Below are 12,171 nucleotides of genomic sequence, written 5' to 3' on the forward strand. Positions count from 1 at the left end.
GGGGTTATCAATTTTATTAATTCTTTCAAAGAACCAGCTCCTAGTTTAGTTGATTTGTTCTATTGTTTTTTTGGTTTCTATTTCATTGATTTCTGCTCTGATCTTTATGATTTCTCTTCTCCTGCTGGGCTTAGGATTTCTTTCTTGTTCTTTCTCCAGCTCCTTTAGGTGTAGGGTTAGGTTGTGTACCTGAGACCTCTCTTGTTTCTTTAGAAAGGCTTGTACTGCTATATATTTTCCTCTCAGGACTGCCTTTGTTGTGTCCCATAGATTTTGGACTGTTGTGTTTTCATTATCATTTGTTTCCATGATTTTTTTCAATTCTTCTTTAATTTCCTGGTTGACCCATTCATTCTTTAGAAGGATGCTGTTTAGTCTCCATGTATTTGGGTTATTTCCAAACTTCCTCTTGTGGTTGAGTTCTAGCTTCAGAGCACTGTGGTCTGAAAATATGCAGGGTATGATCCCAATCTTTTGATACCAGTTGAGTCCTGATTTAGGACCGACGATGTGATCTATTCTGGAGAATGATCCATGTGCTCTAGAGAAGAATATGTATTCTGTTGCTTTGGGATGAAATGTTCTGAATATATCTGTGATGTCCATCTGGTCCAGTGTGTAATTTAAGGCCTTTAATTCCTTCTGGATCGTTTGCTTGGATGATCTGTCCATTTCAGTGAGGGGAGTGTTAAAATCCCCTACTATTATTGTATTATTGTTGATGTGTTTCTTTGATTTTGTTATTAATTGTTTTATATAGTTGGCTGCTCCCACGTTGGGGGCATAGATATTTAAAATTGTTAGATTTTCTGGTTGGACAGACCCTTTTTTTTTTTCAGCATAACACTATTCCTTGTTTTTGCACTACACCCAGTGCCCCAGCAATCCGTGCCCTCTCTAATACCCACCACCTGGTTCCCCCAACCTCCCCCACCCCCTATACTTCAAACCCCTCAGATTGATTTTCAGAGTACATAGTCTCTCATGGTTCGCATGCCGTTCAAATTTCCCCCAAATCCCTTCTACTCTCTAACTTCCCTTGTCCTCCATGTTATTTCTTATGCTCCACAAATAAGTGAAACCATGTGAAAATTGACTCTCTCTGCTTGACTTATTTCACTCAGCATAATCTCTTCCAGTCCCATCCATGTTCCTACAAAAGTTGGGTATTCATCCTTTTTGATGGGGGCATAATACTCCATAGTGTATATGGGCCACAACTTCCTTATCCATTCGTCCATTGAAGGGCATCTTGGTTCTTACCACAGTTTGGCCACCGTGGCCATGGCTGCTATAAATATTGGGGTATAGATGGCCCTTCATTTCACTGCATCTGTATCTTTGGGGTAACTACCAGGAGTGCAATTGCAGGGTCATAGGGAAGCTCTATTTTTAATTTCTTGAGGAATCTCCACACTGTTCTCCAAAGTGGCTGCACCAACTTGCATTCCCACCAACAGTGGAAGAGGGTTCCCCTTTCTCCACATCCCCTCCAACACATGTTCTTTTCTGTCTTGCTAATTTTGGCCATTCTAAATGGTATAAGGTGAAATCTCAATGTGGTTTTAATTTGAATCTCTCTGATGGCTAGTGGTGATAAACATTTTCTCATGTGTCTGATAGCCATTTGTATGTCTTCATTGGAGAAGTGCCTGTTCATATCTTCTGCCCATTTTTTGATATGATTATCTGTATTGTGTGTGTTGAGTTTCAGGAGTTCTATATAGATCCTGGATATCAACCTTTTGTCTGTACTGTCATTTAAAAAATTCTCCGATTCCGTGGGTTGCCTCATTTTTTTGTTGACAGTTTCCTTTGCTGTGCAGAAGCTTTTGATTTTGAGGAAGTCCCAAAAGTTCAATTTCGCTTTTATTTCCTTTACATTTGGAGACATATCTTGAAAGAAGTTGCTGTGGCTGATATCGAATTGTTTACTGCCCATGTTCTCCTCTAGGATTCTGATGGATTCCTGTCTTACATTGAGATCTTTTATCCATTTTGAGTTTATCTTTGTGTACGGTGTAAGAGAATGGTCGAGTTTCATTCTTCTACATATAGCTGTCCAGTTTCCCAGCACCACTTATTGAAGAGACTGTCTTTTTTCCACTGTATATTTTTTCCCGTTTTGTCAAAGATTATTTGACCATAGAGTCCTGAGGGTCCATATCTGGGCTCTCTACTCTGTTCCACTGGTCTATGTGTCTGTTTTAATGCCAGTACCATGGTGTCTTGGTGATCACAGCTTTGTAGTAAAGTTTGAAATAAGGTAACTTGATGCCCCCAGTTTTATTTTTGTTTTTCAAGATTTCCTTAGCAATTCGGGATCTCTTCTGATTCCATACACATTTTTGGATTGTTTGCTCCAACTCTTTGAAACACACCGGTGGAATTTTGATCAGAATGGCATTAAAAGTATAGATTGCTCTAGTCAGTATAGACATTTTAACAATGTTTTTTCTTCTTATCCAAAAACATGGAGTGGTCTTCCATCTTTTTGTGACTTCTTCAATTTCTTTCATGAGTGTTTTGTAGTTCTTCAAGTACAGATCCTTTACTTCTTTACTTAGGTTTATTCCCAGGTATCTTATGGTTCTTGGTGCTATAGTAAATGGAATTGATTCTCTAATTTCCCTTTCTGTATTTTCATTGTTAGTGTATAAGAATACCACTGATTTCTGTACATTGACTTTGTATCTTGCCACGTTACTGAATTTCTGTATGAGTTCTAGTAGTTTGGGGGTGGAGTCTTCTGGATTTTCTATATAAAGAATCATGTCATCTGCCAAGAGAGAGAGTTTTATTTCTTCATTGCCAATTTGGATACCTTTTATTTCTCTTTGCTGTCTATTGCAGTTTCTAGAAATTCTAATACTAAGTTGAACAAGAGTGGGGAGAGTGGACATCCTTGTCGTGTTCCTGATCTGAACGGGAAGGCTGCAAGCTTTTTCCTATTGAGGATGATATTTGCTGTGGGTCTTTCATAGATAGATTGTATGAAGTTCAGGAATATTCCCTCTATCCCTATACTTTGAAGCGTTTTAATCAGGAACCCATGGGGGATTTTTGTCAAATGCTTCTTCTGCATCAGTTGAGAGGACCAGCTGGTTCTTCTCTCTTCTCATATTAATGTATTCTATCACATTGATTGATTTGAGAATGTTAAACCATCTTTGTAGCCCAGGGATGAGTCCCACCTGGTCATGGTGGATAATCTTTTTAATGTGCTATTGGACCCTGTTTGCAAAGATCTTGTTGAGAATCTTAGCATCCATATTCATCAGTGATATTGGTCTGAAATTCTCCATTTAGGTAGGGTCTTTGCTTGGTTTGAGGATCAGGGTAATGCTGGCTTCATAAAAATAGTCTGGAAGTTTTCCTTCTGCTTCAATTTTTTGAAACAGCTTCAGGAGAATAGGCATTATTTCTTTTTTGAAAATTTGATAGAATTCCCCAGGGAATCTGTCAGGTCCTGGGCTCTTGTTTTTTGGGAGGTTTTTGATCACTGCTTCAATCTTGTTACTAGCAATCGGTCTATTCAGGTTGTCAATTTCTTCCAGTTTCAGTTTTGGGAGTTTATAGTTTTCCAGGAATGCCTCCATTTATCTAGGTTGCTTAGCTTATTGGCATATGTGTTGCTAATAACTTCCGATGATTGTTTCTACTTCCTTGGTGTTAGTTGTGGTCTCTCCCTTTTCATTCATAATTTTATGAATTTGGGCTTTCTCTCTTTTCTTTTGGTTTAGTGTGGCCAATGATTTATCGATCTTATTGATTCTTTCAAAAAACCAGCTTCTAGTTTCATTGATACGTTCTACTGTATCTGTGGATTCTACTTCATTGATCTCTGCTCTAATCTTGATTATTTCCCTTCTTATGTGTGGAGTTGGTTGGATTTGTTGTTGATTGTCCAGCTTATGTGTTCTGGATTTTTCAGTTTTTTTGAGGGAGGCTTCGATGGCTATGTATTTCCCCCTTTGGACCATCTTTGTTGTATCCCACAGGTTTTGGACTGAAATGTCTTCATTCTCATTGGTTTCCATGAATTGTTTCAGTTCTTCTTTGATCTCCTGCTTCATCCAAGCATTCTTAAGCAAGGTGGTCTTTAACTTCTAGGCGTTTGAGTTCCTTCTGAACTTTTCCTTGTGATTGAGCTCCAGTTTCAAAGCATTGTAATCTGAGAACATGCAGGGAATAATCTCAGTCTTTTGGTATCAGTTGAGTCCTGATTTGTGACCCAGTGTGTGCTCTATTCTTGAGAAGGTTGCATGTGCACTTGAGAAGAAGGAGTATTCTGTTGTTTTAGGGTGGAATGTTCTGTATATATCTATGAGGTCCATCTGGTCCAATATGTCATTCAATGCTCTTGTTTCTTTATTGATTTTCTGCTTCGATGATCTGTCTATTTCTGGAGAGGCGTGTTAAGATCTCCAACAATTAGTGTATTCATATCAATGTGACTCTTTATCTTGATTAACAGTTTTCTTATGTCATTGGCTGCTCCCATATTATGGGGCATAGATATTTACAACTGTTAGATCATCTTGGTGGATGGTCCCTTTAAGAATGATGTAGTGTCCTTCTGTATCTCTGACTACAGTCTTTAGTTTAAAATCTAATTTATCTGATATGAGAATCGCCACCCCGGCCTTCTGTTGAGGCCCATTGGCATGAAAGATGCTTCTCCATCCCTTCACTTTCAGTCTGGGTGTATCTTTAGGTTCAAAATGGGTCTCTTGTAGTCAACATATGGATGGGTCCTGTCATTTTATCCAATCTGCAACTCTGTGCCATTCTATGGGCACATTTATGCCATTCACATTGAGAGTGATTATTGATAGATATGTTTTTATTGACATTGTCTTTGAAGTCTTTCTTTCTATAGATTGTCTATATATTTCTGTTCAATGCTATTCTTAGAATTTTTCCACTTTTATAGAACCCCCCCCCTTAATATTTCCTGCAGTTTTGGCTTGGTGGTTGCATAGTCTTTTAAGCCTTGCCGGTCTTGAAAACGCTTTACCTCTCCATCCATTTTGAATGTCAGTCTTGCTGGATAAAGTATTCTTGGCTGCATGTTCTCATTTAGTGCCCTGAATATATCTTGCCAGCCCTTTCTAGCTTGCCAGTTTTCTGTGGACAGGTCTGACTTTATTCTGATGGGCTTTCCTCTGTAAGTAAGGAGCTTCTCTGTCCTAGCAGCTTTCAAGAGATTACATCTACAATTATGATTCCTCAATTTGGAAAAAAAAAAAAAGAGAGAGAGACCGGAAAGAAAGGGAAGATAAAAGAGAAGGTTCAGCCCAAATGGGCCCCAAGGTAAGATTTATGAAGTATACAAACAGACACAGACAAACAAAAAGACTGATAAAAGTATATGACAAGAGAAAATTTTATATATATATATATATATATATATATATATATATATATATATATGCAAATAAGAAAGAAGCTCGTCAAAAAGAACCCCAAGTGTAAGATTTATATACTATCAGGACAAACACAAAAATACAGAAACACTGTTGGAAGAAAAAGATGGGAAAGTGGTTATAAATTCTCAGTGTGTGCGAGGAAGTTTGTTTTGATTCTTCCTGGATGTATCTTGATATCTTTGTTAAAGGACTCAACTTTCCTAAGATAAAGGGGGATTAAAAATTGGTTTACCTATAGGGGTAGTATTGATTGGGGTAGGGGATTACTTTGAAGTTTAACTCTATATGAATATTAGAAAATAAAAATATAAAAGGAATAAACTAGACTAAACTAAACTAAAATTTTAAAAAAAGAAATTTAAAAAATAGAAATGCAAAAGAAAAACACAGGTCTATGTATCAAATAGTTCAGGTTAGAAGGTTATTATGGAATTTGATGTACTGGACAGCTCACTGTGATGGTAAATAGGTTAAAAAATTATCTATATATAAAAAAAGGAGCCAGAATAGTAGGAACAAATTAAAAATAAAAGTTGTCCTACGAAGTAGTGGTGGTTTTTCTCTTGTAGTCTTTTTTTTTTTCTTTCCTGGTTGGTTTTCTGGGGGAGGGGCCTGACATGTGGGTTTTCAGTCAATGATGTTCCCTGAGTTAAGTCCTCCCGCCCCCCTCAAGGGGGTGGGCCCTGAGGAAACCGCTTTTTTCAGGCTTTTGTTCTTTGGAGGTTTTTATGTTTGTTCATTTTTTTTTCCCTCACCTTGACCTCTTTTGATGTTTTTTGTAGGTTTGGAGAAAGCAAACTGCACCCTGACCTCCCATATAAATTCCCCCTTGGCCGCTGGCAGAGCAGGTTCCTAGTCCTGGTCCCTGGGAACTCAGGATCTTCTGCTTGTAGCCAAACCCATGGCAGCAGCGGCTGTCTGGGCAGCTCCAGACCGCCAAAGAGGTTCCAAGCAGTGATCACACATTGAGATTTTCCCGGTGGCCTGGGCTGGGTGTGCCTGGTCTTTCTGTGTCTAAGAGCGCCAGACTTGCACTCACCTCTCTCAGGAGAGGCTGTGGGTCATGCGCGTGCATCTCAGGCTCAGAGCGGGGCGCAGGTCCAAAAGCACCAGGCTGGGACTTTGTGAACCTTTCTCAGGGGAGAGTTTAGGGAGCGTGTCTCAGGCTCTGAAACAATGGCGTGATTATAAGAGCGTCAGGTGGGCCTTTGTACACCTCTTTCAGGGGAAGTTGAGGGGCGCTCGTGTCTTAGGCTCTGTAGCAGGGCTCAGCGTTCTGCCATCTGGCGTTGCTCCCAGCCCCGCACTGGAGCCAGATCCCACGCAATCTTGGGCACGCTGGCGGCTCAGGAACCAAGACCTGGCTTCTCTGCTGCACTCTCTCTGGCTCAGCGCCAGCGTAAGCTGTCCTGGGTCGGGGGACTTAAGCCCCTGTCCCTAGCGGCTGCGATTCTGACAATTTCCCCTCAACAATCCTTAGCTCTTTTGGAGTGCTTTCAACCAGTCTCCAAGTTAATGCTGGTCCCCAGATGCAGAGCACTCTCGTATTAGGGGAATTACTTTCCAATCAGATCCCTCTGAGGCTCCATCCTCTTTTGTTTATCTTCCAATATCAGTCGGACGTTCCCACTCCACTTTACTTGCGCACTGGCATCTTCTGCCCCTGTAGAGATTCAGACATGTATAATTCTGATCTCAGGCTGATTTGATGGGTGATTGGAGTTCTTTGGTAGGTAATCAGCTCACTTAAGTGTACAGGTTGAAAAGTTGCCTCCTCCTACTTCCCAGCAATCTTATCTCCCACCGACGTTCTTACTTTATTTGCTTATATATATTTTTTTCTCTTGTCATATACTTTTATCAGTCTTTTTGTTTGTTTTACTTTGTATACTTCATAAATCTTACCTTGGGACCCATTTGGGCTGAACCTTCTCTTTTATCTTCCTTTTTTCCTCTCTCTCTCTCTCTCTCTCTCTTTTTCATTTTCTTTTCTTTTTTCTCTAGTTTGGGTGGGGAACCCTGATTGTTCAGAAGTGTTCCAGGTTGCACCTTGACTGCACCACGGTCGATACATCCAGCTACATCTGTTCAGTCATCTCTCACCAAGATGACTAAGAGAAGTAATGCCCAACAGAAGAATAATACAGAGGATGGGCCTTCTGCAACAGAGCTAATGGCTATCCACATAGACAATATATCAGAAAGAGAATTCAGGCTAACAATTATCCAGGCAATAGCTAGGATGGAGAAAGCCATGGATGACCAAATGGAATTGATTAGGGCAGAAGTGAAAGCAACCAGGGATTATATTCACAATATTAGGGCAGAGCTTAAAGCTACCAGGGATGAGGTTCACAATGTTGCCAATGAGTTCCAATCTAATCTAAATTCTCTCAAAGCTAGGGTAACTGAGACAAAAAAATAGAATTATTTATCAGGAGGACAAACAGATAGAGAAAAAGGATCAGGAGGAAGCCTGGAACAAACAGCTTAGAACCCACAAAAACAGAATCAGGGAAATAAATAATGCCATAAAACGTTCCAACATCAGAATTATATCCTGGGATATAATTATCCAGGATAATTATATCCTGATGGGGAGGAGAAAAAAGAAGTCTAGAAGATAGAGTGGAACAAGTTGTTCATGAAAATTCTCCCACTCTCAAAAATGGAACCAGCGTTCATGTACTAGAGGCTGAAGAGTCTCCACCCAAGATTATAGATTCCAGAAAAACATCAAGGCACCTGATAGTCAAATTGAGGAATCATAATTGTAGATGTAATCTGTTGATAGCCACTAGGACAAAGAGGCTCCTTACTTACAGAGGAAAGCCCATCAGAATAACATCAGACCTGTCCGCAGAGACCTGGCAAGCCAGAAAGGGCTGGCAAGATATATTCAAAGCACTAAATTAGAAGAACATGCAGCCAAGAATACATTATCCAGCAAGACTGACATTCAAAATGGATGGAGAGATAAAGAGTTTCCAAGACCGGCAAGGCTTAAAATACTATACAACCACCAAACCGACACTGCAGGAAATATTAAGGGGGGGTTCTATAAAAAATCCTAAGAATAGTATTGAACAGATATACAGAGACAATCTACAGAAAGAAAGACTTCAAAGATAACACAGTGTCAATAAAAACGTATCTAGCAATAATCACTCTCAATGTGAATGGCCTAAATGCGCCCATAAAGTGACACAGGGTTGCAGATTGGATAAAATAACAGGACCCATCCATATGTTGTCTACAAGAGACCCATTTTTGAACCTAAAGATAAACCCAGACTGAAAGTGAAGGGATGGGGAAGCATCTCTCACGCCAATGGGCCTCAAAAGAAGGCCAGGGTGGCGATTCTTATATCAAACAAATTAGAGATTAAGCTAAAGATTGAGTCAGAGATACAGAAGGACACTACACCATTCTTAAAGGGACTATCCACCAGGATGATCTAACAATTGTAAATATCTATGCCCCCAATATGGGAGCAACCAATGACATAAGAAAACTGTTAATCAAGATAAAGAGTCATATTGATTTGAATAATTAATAGTAAGATATCTTAACATGCCTCTCCCAGAAATAGATAGATCATCGAAGCAGAAAATCAATAAAGAAAAAAGAACATTGAATGACACATTGGACCAGATGGACCTCATAGATATATACAGAACATTCCACCCTAAAACAACAGAATACTCCTTCTTCTCAAGTGCACATGCAACCTTCTCAAGAATAGAGCACACACTGGGTCACAAATCAGGACTCAACTGATACCAAAAGACTGAGATGATTCCCTGCATATTCTCAGATCACAATGCTTTGAAACTGGAGCTCAATCACAAGGAAAAGTTCAGAAGGAACTCAAACACCTAGAAGCTAAAGACCACCTTGCTTAAGAATGCTTGGATCAAGCAGGAGATCAAAAAAGAACTGAAACAGTTCATGGAAACCAATGAGAATGAAGACACTTCGGTCCAAAACCTATGGGATACAGCAAAGTTGGTCTAAAAGGGGAAATACATTGCCATCGAAGCCTCCCTCAAAAAAACTGAAAAATCCAGAACACAGAAACTGGACAATCAACAACAAATCCAACCAACTCCATGCATAAGAAGGGAAATAATCAAGATAAGAGCTGAGATCAATGAGGTAGAAACCAGAGATACAGTAGAACGTATCAATGAAACGAGAAGCTGGTTTATTGAAAGAATCAATAAGATTGATAAGCCACTGGCCACACTAATCCAAAAGAAAAGAGAGAAAGCCCAAATTCATAAAATTATGAATGAAAAGGGAGAGACCACAACTAACACAAAGGAAGTAGAAACAATCATCAGAAGTTATTAGCAACACATATGCCAATAAGCTAAGCAACCTAGATAAATGGAGGCATTTCTGGAAAACTATAAACTCCCAAAACTGAACCTGGAAGAAATTGACAACCTAAATAGACCAATATGTAGTAATGAGATTGAAGCAGTGATCAAAAACCTCCCAAAAAACAAGAGCCCAGAATCTGACGGATTTCCTGGGGAATTCTAACAACTTTCAAGGAAGAAATTACATCTATTCTCCTGAAGCTGTTTCAAAAAATTGAAGCAGAAGGAAAACTTCCAGACTCTTTCTATGAAGCCAGCATTACCCTGATCCCCAAACCAGGAAAAGACCCTACCTAAATGGAGAATTTCAGACCAATATCACTGATGAATATGGATGCTAAGGTTCTCAACAAGATCTTAGCAAGCAGGATCCAACAGCACATTAAAAAGATTATCCACCATGACCAGGTGGGATTCATCCCTGGGCTACAAGGATGGTTCAACATTCACAAATCAATCAATGTGATAGAACACATTAATATGAGAAGAGAGAAGAACCATCTGGTCCACTCAATTGATGAAGAAAAAGCATTTGACAAAATTCAGTATCCGTTCCTTATTAAAATGCTTCAAAGTATAGGGATAGAGGGAACATTCCTGAACTTCATATAATCGGTCTATGAAAGACTCACAGCAAATATCATCCTCAATGGGAAAAAACTTGCAATCTTCCCATTGAGATCAGGAACATGACAAGGATGCCCACTCTCACCACTCTTGTTCAACTTTGTATTAGAAATCCTACCAACAGCAATCAGACAACAAAGAGAAATAAAAGATATCCAAATTGGCAATGAAGAAGTCAAACTCTCTCTTGGCAGATGACATGATTCTTTATATGGAAAATCCAAAAGATTCCACCCCCAAACCACTAGAACTCATACAGCAACTCAGTAACATGGCAGGATACAAAGTCAATGTTCAGAAACCAGTTCCTTTCTTATATACTAACAATGAAAATACAGAAAGGGAAATTAGAGAAATGATTCCACTTACTATAGCTCCAAGAACCATAAGATACCTTTGAATAAACCTAACCAAGGAGGTAAAGGAATTGTACTCAAGAAACTACAAAATACTCATGAAAGAATTTGAAGAAGACACAAAAAGATGGAAGACCATTCCATGCTCTTGGATCAGAAGAATAAAAATTGCTAAAATGTCTATACTGCCTAGGGCAATCTATACTTTTAATGCCATTCCGATCAAAATTCCACCGGTATGTTTCAAAAAGCTGGAGCAAACAATCCAAAAACTTGTATGGAATGAGGAGAGACTCCGAATCGCTAAGGAAATCTTGAAAAACAAAAATAAAACTGGAGGCATCACGTTAACTGATTTCAAGCTTTACTACAAAGCTGTGATCACCAAGACACCATGGTACTGGCATTAAAACAGACACATAGACCAGTGGAACAGAGTAGAGAGCCCAGATATGGACCCTCAACTCTATGGTCAAATAATCTTCGACAAAATGGGAAAAAATATACAGTGGAAAAAAGACAATCTCTTCAATAAATGGTGCTGGGAAAACTGGGCAGCTATATGTAGAAGAATGAAACTCGACTATTCTCTCACACCATAAACGAAGATAAACTCAAAATGGATAAAAGACCACAACATGAGACAGGAATCCATCAGAATCCTAGACGAGAACATACGCAGTAATCTCTTTGATATCAGTCACAGCAACTTCTTTCAAGATATGTCTCCAAAGGCAAAGGAAACAAAAGCAAAAATAAACTTTTGGGACTCCCTCAAAATCAAAAGCTTATGCACAGCAAAGGATACAGTCAACAAAAAAAATGAGGCAACCCACGGAATGGGAGAATTTTTTTAAATGACAGTACAGACAAAAGGTTGATATCCAGAATCTATAAAGAACATCTCAAACTCAACACACACAATACAGATAATCATATCAAAAAATGGGCAGAAGATATGAACAGACATGTCTCCAATGAAGACATACAAATGGCTATCAGACACATGAAAAAATGTTCATCCTCACTAGCCATCAAGGAGTTTCAAATTAAAACTGCATTGAGATACCACCTTACACCAGTTAGAATGGCCAAAATTAACAAGACAGGAAACAACGTGTGTTGGAGGGGATGTGGAGAAAGGGGAACCCTCTTACACTGTTGGGGGGAATGCAAGTTGGTGCAGCCACTTTGGAGAACAGTGTGGAGATTGCTCAAGAAATTAAAAATAGAACTTCCCTATGACCCTGCCATTGCACTCCTGGGTATTTACCCCAAAGATACAGATGTAGTAAAAAGAAGGGCCATCTGTACCCCAATGTTTCTAGCAGCAATGGCCACAGTCGCCAAACTGTGGAAAGAACCAAG

This window comes from Mustela erminea, chromosome X, assembly GCF_009829155.1.
Source record: "Mustela erminea isolate mMusErm1 chromosome X, mMusErm1.Pri, whole genome shotgun sequence".
Lineage (NCBI taxonomy): Eukaryota > Metazoa > Chordata > Mammalia > Carnivora > Mustelidae > Mustela > Mustela erminea.